This window comes from Urocampus carinirostris, chromosome 6, assembly GCF_059441175.1.
Source record: "Urocampus carinirostris isolate Australia breed hairy pipefish chromosome 6, RoL_Ucar_1.0, whole genome shotgun sequence".
In the NCBI taxonomy this organism is placed as follows: Eukaryota; Metazoa; Chordata; class Actinopteri; order Syngnathiformes; family Syngnathidae; genus Urocampus; species Urocampus carinirostris.
Genome location: NC_142354.1, coordinates 28,116,765 through 28,141,649, shown reverse-complemented (window position 1 = coordinate 28,141,649; position 24,885 = coordinate 28,116,765). Strand labels below are relative to the sequence as shown.

General features: G+C 38.1%; 1 protein-coding gene across 2 annotated transcripts in view; it reads left to right on the top strand.

Moving 5' to 3' along the window:
- Positions 1-24,885, top strand: part of gdf11 (growth differentiation factor 11) — a 66,583-nt gene that overhangs the window by 1,074 nt on the left and 40,624 nt on the right. The window lies entirely within an intron of this gene.

Below are 24,885 nucleotides of genomic sequence, written 5' to 3'. Positions count from 1 at the left end.
TTGAAAGTAAAATATGTTCTCTATTGAGTACAAGCAAAATGGCTTGGCGTTCCCGGGCAGATAGAAGATTGGATTTAGCTGCTTGGAGTAGACGTTGGTCAAGAGCTGCAATACCCATATTGGCCACCAGAGGGCATTAGAGACTCTGCTAAAGCAGACCATGCAAAAACAGATGTTTATTGATTTTATTGGTGTTTATTGGTGCTGCCTGACACAAAACCTAGCTAAAGACACTCGCGGAGGTTTAAAGTACAACTGTGTAAATCTATAGATTAGACAGGTTTATATTAGATTTGATAGATTTATTAAGTACTTTATTATACATCGAAAACAAACCCAATTTGCAGGCTGAAGAATTTTCTTAGCAAGTGAAAGTTTTGTACTTTTTAAACATCTTTTTTTCACGGATAACTGCTGTACTGTCAAATTATACTTATAGCTGTTCTTTTGCATTTCTATATTGAACAAAGCCACGACCCACTTTACTCCACATGATATTTTGTTGCCATCATGTGGACGTTATGGCAAACCGCATTTAATTTTTTTTGTGTGCATCAGTCCACATTTGTTGGCATAGAAAGCATGTTCCTTTGCCTTTTGGGCTTGGCTGCAGTCGGTCCAGAGCGTTTTGTTGACATGATGGCTTTGAGAAAAACTGGATTTGCGCTTATGTCATGTAGGTTAACAACGCTGTTTTTTCATATGTGTATAAATCAGGTCGCAAAGTCATTGACGGAGTGGCCGACGCAGGCGGAAAAGGAGCTGTTCAGCCAATCAGAATGCAAAACACGATGCACGATGAAAATCCGCAAAGTAGCGAAACCGCGATAAGTAAACCGGGATATAGCGAGGGATTACTGTACACTAATTGGCTCAATCAGCTGTCGGTGGCAGCTGTCAAAAGGGGATTACAGGCTAATGAATCAATATTCAAACCGGCTTGACCCTTGTCACTGTGAAGCAGAAGGCCTGATGGACTTTTTTGTTTCCATGGTGCAAACAATCGCTACACTAATAACGATGATGATGATGTCGGTGACGATAACGGTCCACGTGGTGTGCATGCGTCTGCACTTTTGTGTGGTTTGGAGTGTGCAGCTGCTCTCTTTTGAGTCCACCTCCTGCTGCTGCTGTCACTGTGCGCAAAGCCTCTCTCTTGTTTTAGTTGGCGTGTGCGGGCGTGACAAAGCAGCCCAAATGTCAAGTGCATTATTAATGATAATGTTACGATGACACAGTGAGCGGACCGAACCATTTGCGGGCCCCGCTCTTCGCTTCGCCATGAACCCGATGATAAGCTTGGGGGAGTCACCAGGCCGCGGACCAGTACAGGGTTGTGGGTTGTTTGGTACCTAGGTGCACAGAAATGAATAAAAGTTGCCTTATTTTGCATAAAAAAAACGTAATTTTTGCTTATATCGTACAAGCAGAAGGGTTCGGCGTTGCAGGCCGCAGTTTGTTGAAATGGGTGCATAAGAAACGATAGCATCATTCAAGGTGTTGGTTCTGATAGAAGATTGGATTTGTCTGTTTGGTGCGGTCGGTGGTCAGTAGCTTCAGTACCCCATTTCAGCCGCCATGGGGCTAGAGGCCCCTATAAATGCAGACCACACAAAATCTGATTTGTATTGGTTTGTTGATATCTATTGGAGGGGCCTTGACACAAAACCTAGCTAAAGACACTCGCAGAGGCCTAAAGTACAACTGTGTAAATATTCACGAAAATCGGTTCAGCCGTTTTGTATCTTATTAGTCACACACACACACACACACACACACACACACACACACACACACACACACACACACACACACACACACACACACACACACACACACACACACACACACACACACACACACACAGTTGAAGGTACAGTAAATAGTTTAAAACATGTTATATCTAGCTTCTTTTTTTACCAGTTAATTGATCTTCATCCCCACAATTAAGTAATTATCGTTTGAATAAATCATCCGAAAAGAATAAAATTGAAGACATTTTGAAGCCAAAGGCTTATAAGAGACCTGCTCCCTACATAACTTATCAATCGCATATCAATCATTTAAACAAATTATCATATCTTACATCATTATAACAATCATTTTATGTTCCATTTAGAAATCATCACATTGAATAGAATAGAATAGAATATACCTTTATTGTCATTGTTACAAAATGGGTTAACATATTGTGACAACGAAATTGGGCTTGACACTCCAGGTTCACACTTTCTCAGTGAGGTAAAGAGCCAAGAAGATAAAGGAACAGAGAAGATAAGGTTATAAAACAAGGAGGATAAGGCTATAGTTATAATTTACATGATATTTACACATGATATTAGTTTTGAGTTTTTCCCCCATACTTATTCCCCTTACAACAATAAAATATGTAAAATCTGAGACAAACAGGCATTTTCCCATATAAATAATGAAATGGGATTGGACATGAACCAAGAGGGAGTTACGAGGGCCCAACGAGACCAAGTGAGAGCCTGTGCCCATAATGATTACTATTACTATTATTATTGTTATTATTACAAATGTCATCATTTGGAAAGGCAGGTAGAATATTGTACGACATCAGACCGGTGGTGGTACAGAAAAGGTTGCGGACCACTGCCCTGGGAGATATTTGATAAAATTACTGTTGAACCCTGGCAGCTGTGCTCTATCGCTCTTTTATAGGCGCCTCTGCCGGTCTCCCTGCTGTTCATCGCAGTGAGAAAAAGTGTGTCCAAAAAGCTGCCATTGTTCCCCTTCTTGCGGTGCCCCCCGGCCCCCCTGCCCCTCGGCCGCACTTGCCTTTTTAAATGCGAAGTTTATAGGCACAGCTCGTTTTTTTTTTTTTTCACCGCAGGCGCACAAAGCCGGAGAAGCACTCGGGGTCGAGGGGAGTGTGTGACCTTTTCTTGCAGGATCATGGGCTTCAACAACATTTACACACGTAATATATTCTGTGTGAGGCCGATAAAACACGCCCCAAATAATCAGCTTGTACAAGCTTCTAAACAAAGATGGCCCAGTGTGCACCCAAAGTCAGTAAAATTTGAGTTGTAAAATCATCTATCTATCTATCTATCTATCTATCTATCTATCTATCTATCTATCTATCTATCTATCTATCTATCTATCTATCTATCTATCTATCTATCTATCTATCTATCTATCTATCTATCTATCTATCTATCTATCTATCTATCTATCTATCTATCTATCTATCTATCTATCTATCTATCTATCTATCTATCTATCTATCTATCTATCTATCTATCTATCTATCTATCTATCTATCTATCTATCTCCTTTTTGACTTTCTCTCTACCCTTTAATCTTTCCTTATTTTATCTTTCCTTATTTTATCTTTCCTTATTTTATCTCTTTCTATACTTGATCTCTCTGTATTTTAGCTGTCGATCTCTATTTCAGTTCTTTATATCTTGATTAAACCATTTATATCTATCTCTTTTTTATCCATTCATCTCTCTCTACCATTCATTTTCTCTCTGTCTCTTTCTCCCTCTCTCCCCCTCTCTCTCTTTTTCTCCCTCTCCATGTCTTTTATTTTAATCTCTATTCATATTTATCTATCTTATCAATCTCTTATTGCTCTCCTTTATCTGTAATTTTCCAAGTTTCCCTCTCTTTTATTTCTATCTGACAGAACCTCTTTTGGATTATTTCCCTTGACAGTTTTTTTTTATTGCTCTCTCTCTCTCTCTCTCTCTCTCTCTCTTTCTTTTACTCCCTCTCTATCTCTCTTACTCTCTATTTACTCTCCCCTCTCTGTTTTCTCCTCTCTCTCTGTCGCTTTCTCTCGTTCTCTTTCTCTCTCGCTCTCTTTTTTTTGCTCTCTCCCTACATCTTTCGGTTCTTTTCTCTTGTTCCCCTCTCTATTTTTCTGAGTCTTGCTCTCTCTCATCATCATCAAAGTAGCCCCGAAATATTATAAGACTACCATTACTCTTTTTCAGAGTATAAGTAACTTTTAGAAACCCAAAACTTTTCTTAAACAATCCCAATGTCACTCCAAACCAGCTTTTCTGCGTTTAGAATCAAACCCTTTTGTTTAGATGACAAGCAGAGAGAAGTAAAATTATGAAAATTATGTTCACGGCATGTCTGTTACAATCTACATAAAACATTTTGAATATTACATTGTCGGCACGGCGGCTGGGTGGTTAGTGCGCAGCCCCACTGTAAAGAGGTTCAAGGGTTCAAGTTCAGCTTTCGCTGCCTCCCTGTGTGGAGTTTGCATGTTCTCCGGGCACTCCGGTTCCCTCCCACATTCCAAAAACATGCATGTCAGGTTGATCGCCCAAATTCTCCCTAGAAGTGGATGAGCGCGTGCAGATAATGGATGGATGGAATATTACATCGAGGTCAGGGCATTCACTCAAGCCCAGTTCCATTTAACTTAGGGGTTTTAAAAATTGCAGCCTGCAGGATGATAGTTTGTGGCCCCCACCTTAATATGAAATGAATGTTAGTGCGGCCTGGTCGAGTTTGATACAGTTGCTAAATCCTTGTTAATTTGTTTATTGGGGCTCCAAATCCACACACTAAGGTTTTCACTGTGGTGTAGGTCTGCCCTGGAATATGATTGGATAGCTACTTCCTGTTGTTGACTCATGGCAGTGACTTCAACAAATTAGCTGATTCAATAAATATTTTTTTTGCCACCTAGTTGCAAAATATTTTATTTAAATTAAAATATGGAACGAGGGGCGGAATGAACTGAAGCTTGAAGGACAGTGAGTTGCATATAACTCTGCTTTTCAGCCAAGTTTGTTAATTAGATTTTTCCATTTACAGATTTAATTTCATATGTCTTTATTATTTGCTGTATTATTTTCTTTATTTATTACAGATATCTTTTTTAGAGTTCTTAATGTTTTTTTTTTTAAATATGATTTCGTGTAAAAAATAAATATTCGGAACTGTGGAATGTTTTCATTGGACCTTTCTTGTGGAAAGGCATTTGCGGGTCAACATTACTCCTACGGCCCCCAGTAAATTGAGTTTGAGTCGGATGCAGTTGTATAAGAAACATGAGACAAATACCTTTTCTATTTTTTCGGGTGTCTTAATGATGCAGTCAACAGAGAGTCTAATTGAACTTCATCATCCCAGATTTTTCTCAGTCATCCTTAGCCTCTTCCATACTGATTTCCTCTTTGTTCACCCGTTGTCATAAAAAAACAACTTCTGCAAGCCTTAATTGTGCTTGGGAATGTGGTTAATCTCTCTACGCCATGCTGGGTCTTTGACCCAAGGACGTTTCCGGTGACATGCGCCTGCCGCATCTGGCAATTTGGTTGTTGAAAGTCGATGCATTTTAAAAAAACACATTGGAACCATGTCTAGGTATTTGCACAGGTAGTACAATGGGTATATGAACCGGATGATAAGTTTAAACTTTTGTAGACTCTTAAAATAAATGGATAATTAAATGGATCAATGGATTTAATTTTGCAAATAAGAAAGGGGGAGAAGCCTTCAGATAAGGAATTCTCTACCCACTCTGAGGCCCTCCCAAAGCCTTCTCTTTTTATCAAATCTATAAGATTACAAAAAGCAGATCAGCCTTAAGGGGTGTGGATATCAAAGAACAGCAACATGATTGGCCAATAGCGACACTTATGTAAGAGCAAAAACAACGAGCAACAGTGCACAATAATAGTCACACTAACGGACTAGTATCTTATGAGATCTCCTTTGCAGGTGTCCAATATTAAAAAGAGAATAAACTTATCACTTCAGTTCAGTTCAGAAAATGTACTGCTATTGTCAAAGAACAACAAAACTTCGTTTGGAGCTTCCGGTCCTTCATTCACTGTTAAAGAAAACTACAAAGATCCATAAATATTCAGAATAAATATAGATAAAAACCCAATATTCAGAGATAACGCAATACACACATTAAAAGTAAAACTGCAGAATGATACCATAAAAACTCAATAGCAGCATAATTAAATCAGTCAATGTTCAAGTGCAATTGTGTCTGACAGTTCAATAGTTCAATCACTGTATAGTGTTTTCAAACTGATTCTGAGTTCTGCAGAGACACAGTGAATGTGATCATGTCAACACATAAATCAATTGGTTTAGTAAATCGTTTTGTTCCATTTTCATACTTGACACCAGACTTGTACTGTGCATTAAAATAAATGCATTTTTTTTAATTCATGTTTTTTTAAAAGTACCATATTTTCCAGACTATGAGGTGCACGTAAAATACAAAAAAAATGCCAGAAATTTGAGTGCCCCTTATAATCCAGTGCATCTTATAATACACAAAATAGAGTAGGTGATATTTTTTGGTTTTTAAAATATTTTCTTTGCAAGTTATAAACTCTTCTCACATTTTCCAGACACTTTGTTTCTATTTCACTAAGATCATTGGAAGATATTTTACGTGTTTTGAGGACTATAAGGCACGGACAAGAAAATGAAAATTGTGGGAAATTCTAAAGTGCATTTTTAAAATCCAGAGTTTACCATTTACCATTTATAGTCCAAAAAAATGGTGTAAGATCATATTATCCTTCCCCTTTTTTTCTGGGCTCAGGGCTAAAACAAGAAAAACTTAAAACTTAAAGATCTGCCTATCTCCTAAATTGTATTTTAAATATTTTAATTAAGATAGGAAAAGTAACAGGGCAGCACGGCGGCGCAGTGGTTAGCGCGTGTGCGGCACAGGTCCTGGGAACCTCCTGTGTGGGTTCAAATCCAGCTACCGGACTTACTGTGCGGAGTTTGTATGTTCTCCCCATGCTTGCGTGGGTTTCCTCCCACATTCCAAAGACATGCATTTCAGGTGGATTGGCCGGTCCAAATTGTCCCTAGGTGTGAATGAGCGAGCAAGTTGTCTGTCCCTGTGTGCCCTGCGATTGGCTGGCAACCAGTTCAGGGTGTCCCCTGCCATCTGCCCAATGATTGCTGGGATGGGCTCCAGCACCCCCGCGACCCTACTGAGGATAAGCGGTGCAGCTAATGAGATGAGATGAGGAAAAGTAACAGCAACAAATAGTTGTACATTTTTTACTTTTTCTTGTTTTTCTTTTATACTTTACTTTTACAGTTTCTATTTTATCTTGCACCTCTGTATGATATTTCACTGTTCTTTAACTTCATTCTAGCAAAATTAAAAACAATACAGAGAATTAGCAAGACTGTTAGTCTAAATTAGCAATATTAGAATACATTATTCACTTTTTTTTTTAAATAAATGCAACACATTTACATTTTTAAATACAAACAGTTGCCTGTATTTAAAAATGAAAACATTTAAAGTGAGCTATTATCCGGCCAACTACTATAATTTTATAATTTATTTTTCATTAGATCACAAAAATAATACTTAGCAAAATGATCAGCCTGTATCTGCTGTATTGGGGAAAAAGGTTTTAGAGTAAAATAAACACTCCATAGCAGCATATTGTATTACTCATTTAAACTACAATTTTACTAGATTTCTTTTCCATGATAATTTATTATACATATTATATCATAACAATATTTTGAAACCCTTAAAAACTATCTGCCCTCCTACTACCGCTTAGGAAAATTCTCGTAAAATAAAAATAATTATACTTAAAATAATTTTATACGGCAGATAAAGTTACCATAAACAAGTATTTCAAAATTAATAAAATAATGTAAATTGTATTTAATATGAGCAAAATGATCAGCATATATCTGCTACATTTAAAAATAAAACAATCTTTCTAGTAAAATAAACCAACATTTCATAGCAGCAGATTATATCAATATAAACTATTATTTTACTACATTTTCTCTATGTTATTTGTCTGTATTTTATCTATATTTGAAAATCCTCAAAATGTCAAGTGAGATATATTTTCTGCCCTACTATTATAGTTAATTAAAAATCTATCCAAATGAGAAAAATAATACTTTAAAGGGACAGTGTGTAACATTTAGTGCCTACTATTGGTACGAAAACTGTCTTTCACCTGCAGTTACTTAAAATTGTTGAGGCTTATTTTGTACATAGGTATAACACATAATGGTCTTAAAACAAAGTGTGAGCAAAGTTATTTTATAAAAATGTCTCAAAATACTACAAAGGAGAAGGATACAGATGTCTTTATAGGAGTTTGCTACGTGGGTAGGGTTACTTTAACTGGATTAATTTCAATTACTTTTGGATTACTCCAATACCAAATATGCTAATAAAAGACAAAAGAAACTAAATATGAATACAATTATGACTCACAACACGTGGTAAGCTTTCTCTCCTGGCTTTGATCTCTTTGATCTCCGGCAAAACTAACATAAAATGCGACAGAAACAAAATGAAAATAAATCCAAACAGCTTGCCAACATCATATTTGCCGCTCCATGTATTCCGTTACTCCCCAGGCCTACATACATTGTTTAACAAGCTTCCATATACAAGATTTCATAAAGAAGAACCTCCAAAACGGGGTCTGTTAGTGTAACACCATGACTTCAAACTGTATTTGAAATTTTGCCCTTTATATTGTGGACAAAACCTAGCACTAACGTTTTGCTTAACTCTGCATATGTTATGATTGGAACGATATAGAGAATATTGACACGGCCCTCATTTGATCACCAAGCCTGATGTACTCATGAAAAGAGTCATATCTGGCCCACGAGCCACCTGTTCCTGACCCCTGGCATACACATTTGAAAAAGATCAAAAAACGTATAAAATCCAAACTTATAAGTTTACAGATATGCTTATGCTAGCCATGGAAATGTTGAGAGAAATCCCTCTCTATCCCTCCCCGGGATTTAAAAGTGCCTTCCCTTTTACGTGTTGTGTGATAGCGCAAGGACTTCAAACGGCGAATTGCTTCATGTTTTCGTCAAACCCGATCACCCTTTCACTGTCACGCTCGCTGCCTTTGATGGACCGTGTGGGTTCAGGCGGTACATGCTGAACTGGACTTGTGCCAGGCTCGCTTCTTTAGTATTCACTAAAGGTACGTGTGGGTGCCGCAGCGGGAGTTTACAGGGTCCATGCTTTCGGAGAGGCTAATTACTATGAAATTTCTTGGGAAAGTACAGCTATTTATATCATGGAGCACAGCTTAATGTACTAAAGCATCCTCCTCTGTACATTATGTTCAAGGACTAATGCTGGCTCATGTTGAATGTAAGGAGAGGTTTACAGGGCTCTTGGTCCTTCTGAGGAATCATTATGTTTTGTGGTTAATTATGTAAGGTGATACCCAGAGGAGTTAACACCTACAAAAAAATATTGGTTCTGTGGCTAGTGTTGTGGATTTTAATATTGAAATGTGTTTTTGAGGTTTGTTCCTAGTGTGGCACAGATTTACAAATAAATGTACCTATGTCTTATTTATCATCAGGGTTAGGAGGGTTACTTTAAAAATGTAACCCGATACAGTTACTAGACACCTTTTGAAAAATGTAAACGGTTACATAATCCCAATACTATAATGATAAAGTAATGTTACTTGATTACTTTAGATTACTTTTGAATTTTCACTTTTTGCGAGTTGTTCTGGTCCTCATTCACCGCGAAAACAAAAGGATCTCTATTTAGATTTACTAGGATCAGTAAAACATTTGTACAATTTGATTAAATAGTGGGGTTTGAACATCAATTAACTACAAAAATACAACAGTTGAGGCTTGCACAAGTTGTGCGTAAACCTAATCTCTCTCTGTTTCTCTTGTATCAGTGATTGAAATGATGATAGACACAATTTGTCTATTGGTGCGTTATGTATATGTAAGTAAAATTGTAATCCTGCAAAGGAATACTTATTTTAACCTGATTATGTTTTTTTCTGTATATTTAACAGACTATAATGTTTTTTTTTTCTTCCTAATTACGTAATGCTGTTACACGTATTCCGTTACTCCCCAACCCTGTTTAGCATTTGATTGACGGAGGAAGAAAGCAATACGCATGGACAAACACATTTGGTCTAACCTTAACTTATACATAAAGTCTATGCATTGTCCCTTTTGAATAAAAGCATACATTGATAGGTTATTCTCCATTCTAAAAAAAAGTCCATGCACTGAGAAAAAATGACTGGATGGCTTGACTTGCTGTTAGCTTGCTAATACTATCAGTAATTCTATTTTTTGGGGCTGAGGTGTGCGCCATATCTGAATCCTTGGTCTCACTATCTCCCTCTGCCACGAGACAAGAGAATTACGTGCCTCATTCTGCATCTCCTCAGCACAGTGAAATGCTACATACTAATTGTATTCACAACATTCACGATATAGTGTTTCCTCATTAATTTGGGGGACTGGGTTCCAAAATAAACCCAGGATAGGCAAAACCTGTAAAGTAGAAACCTTTTTTTTTAATACAAATATTATGCAATTAAATACTCCGTTATAAATTGAAACCAAAGAACAGAACCTTTTACGAGCTTAGGCCATTGATTATTACAAAAAGTACTTTATAAGCCTAGTTATTTTATTTTTTTACAATTAATTTCTGTACTGTCAAATAATACTATGCAGGGAGACTGATGAGCATATCAAAACAAAATGCAAGATGCAAATCTGTGAAGTAGTGAAACTGTAGCGATTACTATAATGTGAAAATTCAGCTAATATAAACAAGAAAATGCAAAAATTGTGGAATTAAACCAGAAAGAACTTTAGCACTTAACAAATATAACCATTTAATGTATCATCATATATTTCCGCACAGCCTCACCTGGCAAGTCAGTGATTGTCTGGATTCTTGTTTTATAGCCTCTTTATTATATCTCCTTTTATTATTTAGTCATAATTAACACAGGAGTATTCATATAATTGAGTGTAATTATATATATATATATATATATATATATATATATATATATATATATATATATATATATATATATATATATATATTGGAGTCATATCCCCCTAGTGGGAGGTGGCTAGAGTCAAGAACACATTCATATTTCTGACTCTTTCTGGGAGATTGATACATGAGGGGATTCCCAGCCCCCTCGCTCAACCCAACTGATGTGTTGGAAGTCATTAAGTGACCAAACCCCCCAATTCCAACCCCTAATGCCGAGCGCCAAGCAGGGAGGGTAGTACCAATGTTGTAAGTCTTAGGTATGACTTGGCCGAGGCTTGAACCAGCAACTTCCTAGTCTCAGGGCAGGCGCCCTATCCCCAAGGCCACCGAGCTGGTAGTGTAATTATTTACTTCTTATAATCCCTGGAACTTGTAATGTATCCATTAATTGAGTTGTTATTCAGTCTAGTTTTCAGTTGGGAGGAAATTATTTTATCAGCAAAATCTGTTCCCAGTCTGTACAAAAAGATGGTGGCAAGTGCACCACATCTAAAGATGTTTTTGTCATAGCCCGCCCACCTGGTATGAAAGTGATTTTCAGCAATTTTGTAAGCATATTTTCTGAAACTATACATTCTTGTTATGTACTCCCAAACCCATATTATTCTGTTAATAATTATATTCCTGTTTTTTTTTTTTTGACCCGTCGTCTCTCGCAACCCGGATGTTAAACACCACGTGGAGGAAGAAAAGTCCTTCCTCATTCAGGGATACCATAAAATACAACACAAATTCATAAATTTTGGGACACCAATACAATTCGTACCTTTTTATCTCTGAGTTAATAATTTTAAAATCAAACAAGGTGTTTGGTAAATGCTTTGATATTTACACCCAGTGAGAGAAAGACATAAAATTGTTGATATTTCTTCCATTTTTGGGGGTAACAGGACAAAATAATAATCATGAATCAAACTTTCCCTTTTTGACATGTGGTTGCGATTTGTTAAGTTTATAGTTATAGACACCAAAAAAGGAGAGAATACACCAGTGAATTATAATCTTGCAAGGAGAACAGGGGAGGGCCATACAAAAAACATTCACAACGCCAAATTCCACATCTGTTCTAAAGGTCTTACCCAGCCCTTTCTTTTTATTAAATCTTGTAGGTTACAAAAGCAGGGTGTGGAATTCAAAGAACTGCAACATTATTGGCTTACTGTCAATGACGTAAACAGTGCACCATAGTCAAAATAACAAACAACAGGGGGGTTATAATGGTCCAAATAACACACTGGTATGGAACTATGCAATCTCCTTTGTAGGTGTCCAATTTTTAAATAGAATAAACTTATCACATTTATCGCTTGAAGTCTGGAATGCTTCAATGTCAACAGGTGTCAGAGTTCTGGTAAAATTCTAACATTACACAGTTTTTGAAGAATTCTTCTTCTGTTTTTGCGATATGCTTCCAGTCATCGTGCATTTGCCCTGTGAAGTGCCATTGGATATAATGCAACAGAATAAATCAGAACAGCAACTATTCGTTCTTAAGTGGACATAAAACCTTTGTCTGTTTTTTAGTATGTACCGATACAGGTATCGTATCAGTGCATCTACTGTCTATATATATATATATATATATATATATATATATATATATATATATATATATATATATATATATATATATATATATATATCGATACAGGTATCGTATCAGTGCATCTACTGTCTTTAAATATATATATATATATATATATATATATATATATATATATATATATATAAAACCTGGTAATCATGGAAGGGGGATTACCTCATGTGTGTTCCGTTCTTAATGTTTCTTCATTTTCCTCATGTTGAGGTTTTTGAGTTTTTCCTTGCTTTCATGTAGGTTTTAGATTAGTGAATGTAGTCTGTACTAGTCATTGGTCTGTACAGCCCTTTGAGACTCCTGATTAAGGGCTGTACAAATAAACATGACTAAAATTATTTCGCGGTTGCCACGGCGCCCAATTGGCCCCGCCCATGGACACCGGCTGAGACGCGTGTACTGATTGCTCCTTGGGAGTACTTAAACGCGGTCCTTTGAGCTGTTAGTAGTCTGAGCGTCTGTAATACTTCTGTGAAACTTCTGCAAGACTCCTGTTAAACTCTGTGAAATGCCTAGTCTGTGAATTTGTCTGCGTTTGATCCTGTTTTGTTTTATTTTTGGCCTGATTGAGTGTCCTTGCAAAAGAAAGGTGGCTATATTGGTCACTGATTTGTTTTTGTTTTGTTTTTGAATGTCAGAAATGTATATTTGTGAATGTTGAGCTGTTATATTGGTTTTCCCTGATGAAAATAAATAATTGAACGTTTGATTTTTACTACTCTTTTGTTTGGATTTCAATCCACTTCTGCGACCATCGATCCCCGGATCGAGTGTGCGCGCTTTCCTCCTCTTCCCAATAAATTGTGAGTACGTTACGCAAGTGGGTTCTAAATTCTTGTTTCCTGCACTGGTCCGTGACAAATTTAGCTTATTTTAAGTTTTTTTTTCTAATTTTTACCAGGAAGAAAAAGTTAAAATTATTTAGCATATAATTTATTATTTTTGATATTTTTTGTTGGGTAAATGTAAACAAATATATAGTAGCAGAAAAATCATTCTAAGAATCTGTTTTTTCTTATTTCACTGTTTTTACTGGGTAATGTTGTCTGTTGCGGTTCATTATTTAAAACAAACATTTAAATTTTTATCAGAGATAAAGACAGATAATTTACCTCATTATGAGCATTATTTTTTTTATTTTACTCGTAAAAAAGGTAGTAATGAAGTTGCAGATAATTTTGCTCATTGTAAGTATTATACTACTGGGGAAAATGAAAAAAGAATAAATAGTAGCAGATAGGTTTGAACATTTTATTTAGTATTTTTTTAGAATTTTTATTTTTATTTTAGGTATCCTCTTAATATTTATTGTTTTTACTGTGTAATGTGATTTACTGCTGTTAATTCATCATACAACTTAACATAGATATAGGGAGATAGTTTAGCTCATTTTGAGCATTATTTTTCTTATTTTACTAAATATAGTGGCTGATTGTTTTTGCTAATTGTATTATCATTCATATTTTGCTAGGAAAAAATAACAGAGCAGATATTTCAAGGTCATTTAACCCTTGTATTATACTCGGTTCAAAATTACCCGCCAATATTTTGTTGAAAACCTAGAAAAAAAGATATCCCAAAAGCTATTTTACTTAACTTTAAATTTTATGACTTTGCCTGGATAGGTCCCAAACAGTAGAAAATTTTACGTTTTTTTTATTCATATTTCCATGTAAGCTGTATGAAAAAGTAGAAAGTGCCATGCATATAAGAGCAGTTTTAGAAGGATTGTCCTTGAATGCCAAAACGTAATGTTTTTGTTTAAACTATTATAAAGCGTTTGGCGAAGCTCATCAGTAAGTATCAAGCCTTTGTGAATAATATCAGTATGAAAAATTAACATGGTGGCTTTGATCAGATCTTTGTCCACACTTCGAAGAAGCCCCCTTGTAGAATAGAATAGAATTTACTTTTATTGTCATTCTTTGTAACAATGCACACAGAACGAAATGTCGATACACCTGACCCGTACAGTTAAACTGTAGCGAGCCGATGCACCCGTAGCCAAACAGGGCGCAGCCATTTTAGTCATTAGGTGACCAAACCCCCCAATTCCAACCCTTATTGCTGGGAGGCAAATGAGTACCAATGTTGTAAGTCTTCGGTATGGCCGAGGCTTGAACCAGCGACCTCCCAGTCTCAGAGCGGGCACCCTACCATCTAGGCTACCGAGCTAGTATCCTGTATCCAGCGGTTGAGAATCTTGAGGTGGGCCCCGTGTTGGCATAGGGAGGCAGTGTGGTGAGAAAACTGATTACATGTGGATAAGGACAGACAGACAATTCAAAAGAGCTTTTTTCATTTTAAAAAGATGACGCCATTTTCTGGGAGAGAGGGATGACGTTTTGTGCACGTCCGCAATGGTTACTGAAATTGTGTGATCACTGGAAACATTGTGCGCGAAAAGTTCTTGTAAAGTTCATGCATCATTCGTGCGTATGTTCAGTGTTCTTGCAATAGAATGTTATTTTGCAGGTAATGTGTGTGCACTTGTGTTTATGGAAAGCATTGGTTAGATATTGAAGTGCAAAAAAAGCACAAAAGTGAAAAGTTCTGCTTGAAATGCAGAAAAATCAGTTTTTCTCAAAACTTTCAAGAAACTTGTCAATGTTTAACTGCTGTTCACTAAACAATGGTGAAAGGTAGAAACATATTATCTCTAATGAAAGACGAGTGTTAGGCTTTCTTTTGATATATGGCTACAAAATTACATTTACTGTAGGCCTTCAAAAAAGAGTCAAAACGGCAAAAATTGTCTCGCGCCGGCTGTTCCCATTTGAAACGCCTGGCATCGGATGAGTTAAAATGAGGACAATGCGAGGGTCGAGTAAACTCATCTTTACATGAAATACACGCTCATAGAAATACATTTCGCATACATTTATAGACCGGTGTCAACACACATGGACGCTTGAAGTGCACACGCGGTGCACAAACGCACACAATCGCACACACTCAAGAGAAAAGTTCTCCTATTGACAAAAAGGGTCACAGAGTTCACAGCTATGTGATATATTGAAGAGGAGACTATTAACCTCATCAGGTCTCTTTCTTTGGCAGCAAAGACGAACCGGTAGTGACTTGAACACTTATCCCCCCACCACACACACATTCACCAACCACTCCCACTAAAAAACAAGTCTTTTATAGTGTTGACCCTATAAAAGGGTCATTTCCTGAAGGTGCAGGAACCATAAAAATTAAGAGGGGAGAGCGCTAAAAGGACAGAGCCCAAGAAGACGGACTCTTCACTGCTCGCTGTTTGCGGCGACTCGGTGACTATGTGAGGTTTTTATAGATTTATTTATTCCGCCGGGGTCTCAGTTTGACGATGACACTTGTTCGCCTTGTGTCGCGCCCGCCGTCAACGGCGGGAGCCCGAGAACAAGATTGCCGGCTGCCGTTTTGTTTAAAAAGAAGTAAAAAAAAAAAGAGTCAAGAAAAGTCCACGGGACTGTTGAAATTGCACAACGTACCGTCAACTTTATGGCTAATAAAATTTCAAAGGGACCAAAGTCTATTAATACAGGGACAAAATTTCCCCGGGACCTTTGGAATCTTGCTCCTTCTGCACACTCCTCTGGAACAATCCCAATAGACTGCTTTCCTATTTAGAAATGAAAGGGCCTATCTGCTTTTATCTTATTTTTACCAAAGCTGTTTGGAGTGGAACACATGAGGTAGGAGGAATGGGGGCGTGGAAGGGAGTGCTGTAGCGTAACGTCACTTTTTTTCAATTTTTTTTTACTGTAGTATGAAAATGGTGAAAGTAAGAAGAGCCCTTCTTGAATTACAGTCCAAACGCCGACCCAAACCCCAAGATGAAAAAGGAAAACTTTATCCGCGCGTGACTAATAAATGCATTTACGCGCATCATGAACAAGCTGACAGATTTACAAGTTTGAAAGAACCAATTATTTATTAGTTTAAATACATAAATAATTTGTAATTAGTATAAAAAATGTACAAAACCTGAAGCCCTTCACTGGACAAAGAATTTTTGCGCCTTTAATATATCACAACAGCAAAGGATGTAACATCGTCACCACAAAGTTTGTTTTTCAGCAAAAATAAGAAAGCCACAGGTGATGCAGTGCTTATTGTACAATGTGATACTCAAATTTCCGGAGACAAAATAGTTTCCCCCCCAGTGATTCTGGTTCTAGTATCATTGTTTTTAAACACCGCTTGCCGTCAATACCAAGGTCCTCTGATAAGCAAGATGACGCTTTACATGTAAAAATACGCCAACCAGATGATGAAGGTGCTGTATCTGAGTCAGATCAGAAGGCTCCTCATTTTACTACTGACCATGGAATCCAGTACTATCTGTTTCAGAGGGATGGGCGCAGCCAGGATATACTTGCCCGAGACACACTACAAGAAACGGTGCCCTACGACCCTGGCGGTTAAGGGATCTGTGAACCGTGAGACTCAAAATAAAGAGAGTTGATATTTATAGATTTTAAACTTGCAAGGACAGGGACAGAAGCCTTCAATTAAAGAATTCCAACCCGTTCTCCCCGAGCCTTTTCTTTGTATTAGATATGCTGTGATGCAAAAACAGTTCGGCTCTAAAGGGTGTGGATATTAAAGAACAGCAACACAATTGGCCGATTGAGACAATGATGTAATAGTCAAAACAATAAACAAGAGTACGTAATAGTCATAATGACAAACTAGCATCCTATAGAATCTTATTTCTGTCAGGGACCAGAAACAGACACAGGACCCAATAGCGCTCGTTTACTCAGTTTTATTAATAAAGAAGGAGAGTAGGGCTTGCTTCCACGATCCGATGGTTGACAGACAAGGGTAATAGGTGGCTGGAGACGCGAAAGTGGCACTTTCGTGTCGAGCAAGGATGGTCGTAGATTTGCAGGAATACTAGTCGTTAGCCGGGACGGGAGAGCAAGGGCGGTATCGAGCTCGGAACCAAGGTCGGCAACAGGTGTCAGGCAGGTAGCTGGGCAAAACAGGCTGGATGTCGGGATGGCAGAACAGGGCAGAATCAGGTCTGGAAACAGGTTTGCAACGTGTATCAGGCAGAGGAAAAACAGGGCAGGAAAAGTGTCTGAAAGTGAGAGCTTGCCGAGCTGGGAGCATCGGTTTGCAACGATCTGACAGGGTTCTCTTGAAAGCCGGGGGTTTAAAATGAGTCTATTAGCCAATCAGCTCTCAGGGCTGTTGGCGCCAATTGGGCAGTCACAGGTGCCTTGAATCTGCAATCATGACAATTTACAGGTCCAATGTTAAAACAGAATTCATTTGCAATTTCCCCCATTACCCTTTAATGTTCCTGTACAATTCGCCTAAAATCCCAATCCAAGGCGTACCCAAAATAAATAAAATGCTGTTCTTGAACCATTTGGAGAATTCAGACAGTTTTTGTCTCTTTTGAAAAGTAAGACTCTAATAATCACTGCAGTGCTACTAACATTGAGTAATGAGTCCGAACACACAGAAATAGAACGTTTTTTTTCATACAATAAGATTTTTTTTATGCCTGAAGTTTTTTTAAATACCTGCAGATGAGTGTAGCATGGGCATCTTGGGTAAAAAACAAATGAGACGATAACTTGAAGCTTTACCTGGTACCTTGTCAAATTTGATCACCATATGAAAAACAAAACATTGTATTTTACACATTTTTCTAAGGGTAGATTTAGGCATTTCCAAAAGTTGCCATTTGGAGACGACCACTTTACTACGCTAAAAGCTTTGTAAATTTGTATTTTACTTTGGTCGTTTTTTTTAGACATTGTGAAAGAGTTGTAAATGATTGACTTCTCTTTCCAGAAATGAAATCAATGATTGTGCACAATTGCGAGTAATAACAGCTCTAATTTGATACACATAGAGAAATTGCATAAATGTATGTTGAAAACGTTAATGTCTAACCAATTTATCAAACATTATTCAATCAGACACTACTGGCTGAAGATATTCCTTCCCATTGGAGGCAATATCCGTTTCATCAAACAGGTCCGTATAGGCTAATGCGAGCTGTGGACCATAAAAAAAAAAGCCTGCTCTTGGCCGAGAAAGGTGTCAATCGAAAGGAGACACGCAAGCTACCATATTGGGAATAGCTTCACGAGTCTGTTTGTATTTAAAGGGGAGTTTTGTACCGAAGCGAACAAATTTCAAGAAGCAACATCGCCCTGTAATGCTGTAATGATGACACAAGTCTGGAGTTGGCGGCAGTTAGTGAAAAAGTTCCAAATTCCGTAAAGCTCCTTGAAAAAAAATAATTTACAAATCATAATAAGTTATGAGTTGGTGTAGAGGGAAGATGACATAAAAACTGCTCAGAAACAGGTAACAACTAGGGCTGCATTGATTAGTTGAGGTTAAGAACAAAGATCAAAAATAAAATAGTCGACAATTAATTCAATTGCCGACTATTGTCAGTTATTTTTTCAAATGAGTTGAGGCATTTCAACACGATTATAATCCCTGCTCATGCGCAATTGCATCTCTCTCTCGAGCGGTAGCATACAAAAATGACATACCGAAACTTCGAAAGGTTGGGAGTTTTTGAGCCTGGATACGGTGACTAAAAAGACTACTTGTAAAGTTTGCAAAGCACACCTTGCATATCTAGGGAGTACTTCGGTGATGCACAATTATTTAAAGAGAAGAGTCAGACACTTGAACGAAACGGAGTCTGACTCGCCTTAGGTAAAATTCAAGTAACATTTAAGCCAATAAGGTTTTGATGACATCAGTTGTTAAAACGCTAAAAACAACAAACGTAACTTGTGACAACATTAAAAACAACTATTGCGAATTGTTAAGTAGTTTTGTTACAGACTCTACAGTTGACCACTGAATGTAACTCACAAAATGTACATAATATTTTGTATACTGTTCTATTGATGCTCATGAGCCTGTTATTTACAGGTATAACTTTTTTTATTTGATTTTGATTAATTATTCATTTTCCTGTCCCTAAAATGGTTCATGGTTCAGGGATCCTTTAACAACCTGGGTTGCTGGCACCACTGAGGACACAATTCTTGACAGCTTTCTCCACAGTGACAGATCCTGGCCTGCATTTGGGTCATGGCAAAGGTGGCACCAGTCCATTTCTTGATGTTGTCGGCCCAGTTATTTTTCTGTCATCTTTCATCCTGTCTCCTTGGACTGTGCCCTGGAGAATTATCTTGCACAGTCTGAGAGATAGAATAGAATAGAATATACCTTTATTGTCATTGTTACAAAATGGGTTGAACATATTGTGGCAATGAAATTGGGTGTGGCACGTCAGTTTCACTTTTGACAGTGAGGATAAAAGAAGATAAAGGAACAAAAAAGATAAGGTTATAATTTACGCAATATAAAGGAGCAAAGAAGATAAGGTTATAATTTACACAATATTTACACAATAAATGTGGGCATGTAGGATGTCACAAACAGTTTTGGGATCGTATTAGTGCAATATGCGTTAAGTGCAAAAATAGTCAACATTGTGCAAAAAATAGTCAACATTGTGCAAAGTGAGCATAGGCATGAATACAATTTTACATCTGTATAAGGTAGTGTGTTTGCAAGAGTTTCAGTTTGTTGTGCGGTGTGTGTTAAGGGCGGTAATGGCTCTGGGGAAGAAACTGTCTTTGAGTCTGTTTGTTTTTGTTTTGTGTGACCTGTAGCGCTTGCCGGAAGGCAGCAGGTCAAAGAGGTGGTGGGCGGGGTGAGAAAAGTCCTTGATGATGTTTTCTGCTCTGCTGAGGTAGCGAGAGAGACGATTCTCTGGGCTGTGTTGATGAAGCGTTTTTCTGTCTGCTGCCGTGCACCCAGCATGCCACACCGTAATGCAGTATGTTAGAATGCTCTCCACAGTGGCTTTGTAAAAGGACACCAGCAGCTGCTGTTTCAGATGAATTTTCTTGAGCACTCTCAGGAAATGGAGTCGCTGCTGGGCCTTCCCTACCACTGCTCTGGTGTTTGCAGACCAGAAGAGGTCATCGGAGAAGTGCACAACCAGGAATTTGAAAGAGTGGACTCTCTCTACACAGTCTCCTTTTAAAATGAGTGGTGCTGGGTTCCTGCCTTTCCTCCATGAAGTCCAGTATGAGTTGTTTTGTTTTTGTGGTGTTCAGTATGAGGGTTTTTTTCGAACACCACGTTGTCAGTGACTCCACCTCATCCCTGTACGCCGCCTCGTCCCCTTCAGAGATGAGGCCGACCAAGGTGGTATCGTCGGCGTACTCAACAATTGTGTTTGTGAGGTGGGTCGGTGAGCAGTCGGAGGTGTAGAGGGTGAAAAGATCTGGTGACGTGTTCATACCACTGCAGTTTTCATCTGCACACAGTTGAGTACAGTTCTTCATAAGGGTCTGATGTGCCCTCTGTGGCACGGTTTTGTTTGTCACATGGCCTATGTAACGGATGCATAGAAGTTTCCTGTAGCATCACATCTCCATGTCCTGAATTTTCCTTTCCAGTTTTGCTGTGAGAGTCCATGCTTTATTTGGTGTACTATAGTAGCTTTGTTGTAATTCATGTTTATTGTAGATGTTCACTGACCGCTGTAATGAAATGAAATGATCTGCATTTATATAGCGCTTTTCAAGTCAATGACTTCCCAAAGCGCTTTACAATGTGCTCCACATTTCCCAATAGCGGCCTTGCAGCCATGTAAGGCGCTAACCTGCTTATTGGGGGTATTAGGGGTTCAGTGTCTTACCCAAGGACACTTCGACATGTAACACGGCTGAGCCGGGATTCGAACTGGGATCCCTTGATCCCAAGACGAGCGCTCTACCTCTTGAGCTACTGCCGCCCCAATGGACTATTGTGAATAAGACACAGGCCAAAATGTGACTCCTGCTTACTTCTGAGAGAAAGGTCTGAAGCACTTAAAAATCAATGTGGTGACATTTTGAGATCGCATAATGGTACACTAGAAGGCACAAGCCTGTAGCTAAAGCAGGGCCGACTTTATCAGGGAGGTGTGATTTTGGCAACGCCTGCCAAATTCTGATTCCCCCAAAACTTTTGAGAGAAAAGACAAAAACACGTTAAAATTACTGCGGTGACACATTATACAATAAGGCTACTATAGTACACCAAATATACTTGTGTACAACTAATGTTGAACAAGGATATTTTACCGTTCAGCTACAATGCGTCGCCTATGGTTTTGGTGACATTTGCATGTTTCTTAAAAACTCCATGATATAGCCTAATAATTAATAAGAAGGGAAGTCAGACTGTGCAGGGGAGTCAAGTTTAGCCACAACACCAGCTCATAGAGACGTTTAGGGCTCACATTTTTCACTAGTCAGCCCTCATTCGCCTTTTCTTTTGGCGCATTAATTATCTATCTATCTATCTATCTATCTATCTATCTATCTATCTATCTATCTATCTATCTATCTATCTATCTATCTATCTATCTATCTATCTATCTATCTATCTATCTATCTATCTATCTATCTATCTATCTATCTATCTATCTATCTATCTATCTATCTATCTATCTACCTTGGTCATATCCCTCGAGAGGGGTGACCGACAGCAAGACACACACATACAATAACAAAGAAAATAAAAGAGAAATAAATAGCCAAAAAAAAACAAGTCAAGTCAAGTCAAGTCATTTTTATTTGTATAGCCCTTAATCACAATCAGTCTCTAAGGGCTTCACAAGTTATTACATATAAGAAGTTTAGGTTATTTGTATGCTATAGAGTAGAAGTGAGTTTTAAGCTTAGATTTAAACATTTCCACTGAGGTTGCAGATAGGATCTCAGGGGGAAAAGCATTCCACAACACCGGTGCCCGGATGGAGAACGCTCTCGAACCAGCGGAACACTTCTTGGCTCTTGGGATCACCAGGAGACCGGCGCTCTCGGAACGAAAGCTTCGGGCCGGGACATAGGGGGAGATCAGATCTGAAAGATATGAGGGGGAAAGTCCATGTATGATTTTGTATAGTAATAGGAAAACCTTAAAATCGCATCTTAGGCTAACAGGGAGCCAATGCAGGTTAGCCAAAATTGGAGTGATGTGATCGTACTTTTTTGTCCTTGTTAAAGCCTCGCTGCAGCATTTTGTACCAGCTGGAGACTCTTGAGTCTGGTCATTGGAAGACCGGAAAGTAGTGCATTACAGTAGTCGAGACGGGAGGTAACAAACGCGTGAATTATGATTTCCGCATCCGACTGAGAAAGTATAGGACGAATTTCAGCAATACCACACACACATTTTTGGACGATGGCCAACCCAATTGCCCAAACACCCAAACAAGTTAGGCACCTCGGCACCCAAGTCGGTCATGCTTTCGTCCCTCCAGATGAAATGGGACACCAGAAAGTGGCCATGTCACTCGGGTCAGGGTGACACAACACACTCTTTTGTTCGACAGCTTTCACTGGTTTACCCCTGCCGCATCATACGGGTGCCCAGCCCATCCTTAAGAACGTGTCCACAATCCCACTATCCTTTCACAACACCTCTCCTCTCCTTTCTATCACCAACAAGAGCTCTATCTTCCATTATATTTAGACTTCTTTCCTGCAGTGCACTCATAACACCATCCATCCACGTCAATCGCGGCCTTCCTTCCAAACCAACCAAGTACTCTCTTATCAACACGCTTGCTCAGTTCCACGATTACTCCAGTTCTGTCTCTCACAATTTCATTTCTCAGTCCATCCAATCTTGTCACTCCTAACATAGTCCTCAAACACTTCATCTCAAAAACATTCAACTTCCTTCTTAAATCTGCGTTCAGGCTCCAAGTCTCTGCACCATACAATAGTCGGCACAATCACACTCTCATACAGTCGACTCTTACAATCCATACTCATACTCTTGTTGTTCATCACTCTTCTCAGAGCACCCAAAACCTTGCTTCCTTGATTCACTCGGTGCAATACCTCACACTCCATTCCACCAACTGCAGCCACATCACAACCCAAGTACCTAAAGCTTTCAACTTCTTCCAGCACCTGTCCATGCAACCTGATTTCTAACGTCATGCCCACTCCATCACGTGAACACTTCATCACCTTACTCTTCCCAACATTAACACATAACTTACGCCTATTACATACTTGCATTAATAAATAAAGTTTTTGTATTGGTTATCGAACTATATGGTAGTATCTATTTTAAAATTTGACATGATCCGAAAAGACGTGATGTAAACAACTCAGAGCTGTTGTTGACCTTCTGCAAACAAAGTAACGCACCACTTTTGACCATCAGGAACGTTAACAGCATTGTCATGGAAAAAATAATTAGATAGATTGCCCCATTACTTAAGAAAATAGCTCTGCTAGGTTATTACCCAGCACTGCTCTTCAGGTGGATTTAAGTTTAGCAAGTATGGCTGTGGTTTGAGATATCCCGGCCATAATTTCTGGTTCTGAACACCCTTTTGATATAACAGGTCCTAGATATTTAAATGTGGTTGTTGGTTGATGGTGATGTTTGTGGTGATCCCTTGGGGGTTGTTGGTCATTACGTTGCTTTTTTTCTGTGCTGGTTTCTATCATATACTTGGTTGATGCTTTGTCACATAGGTGAGGCTCATGTTATGTAAAATAGATACACATTTCTAAAATAACATTTAAATAATAGCTCATGCCTTTTGCTTATTATTTAAAACAATATTGTCTTCTTGAACAACAAAAGGTTTTTTATCACTAGAAGGCCCTAAATAATACAGAAAGCAAATATTATGTTGGATTTACATTGAGTCCTGAGCATTTGTCATTTTCAGTACACGCGAAGTGGCAAAATGGCTCTCAGTAGACATTCATTAAAACTAGAAAATGTCGCTGTCTTAACAGTATTAAACAAACCCAATATGTAAATCAGAATTGTTTTGTTTGGTGGTCTTCATAGAACAAATTTATATCCATATTTTTAAAATTATACTTTAGTTTCCGAACCAGTGACGTGCGGTGAGGTTGGCTTCTGGTAAGGCACAATCAGAATTACAAATGAATGAAGCTGCTTCTTATTCATCACTTGATCAGCAGAGCAAGAAATCAATATATAAACTGTAGCATAGAAAAAAATATCTTGTATATAAAGTCAATGTGCTGCTCATTTTGAAAAAAAAAAAAAAAAGCATCAATATATTGTACAGGGTCCCCCCAAAAAATATATATATACACATTTTAGCAACTGATAACTAAATTATGTATTCTTTTTTTCTAGACTGAACCCATTCAATCAAGTGACGTTGACTTTGAGAAAAGGCAATTTCTTTTAAAATGCTACTGAAATTATGAAAAGGCAATTAATTCCTTGCAAATCAACATGATGGTACACAGTGACATGTTGCTTCTCAGGTCCCAAGAAAGTGAAGTTGGGTCATCTGGCCTCATCACTCCACACTATCTTTGTGGGAAAGTGTATAACTTGTTCCAAGTACTACTCGCAATACCATACTTTTTGATCTGGATCATCATCATTAAGAGCAGGA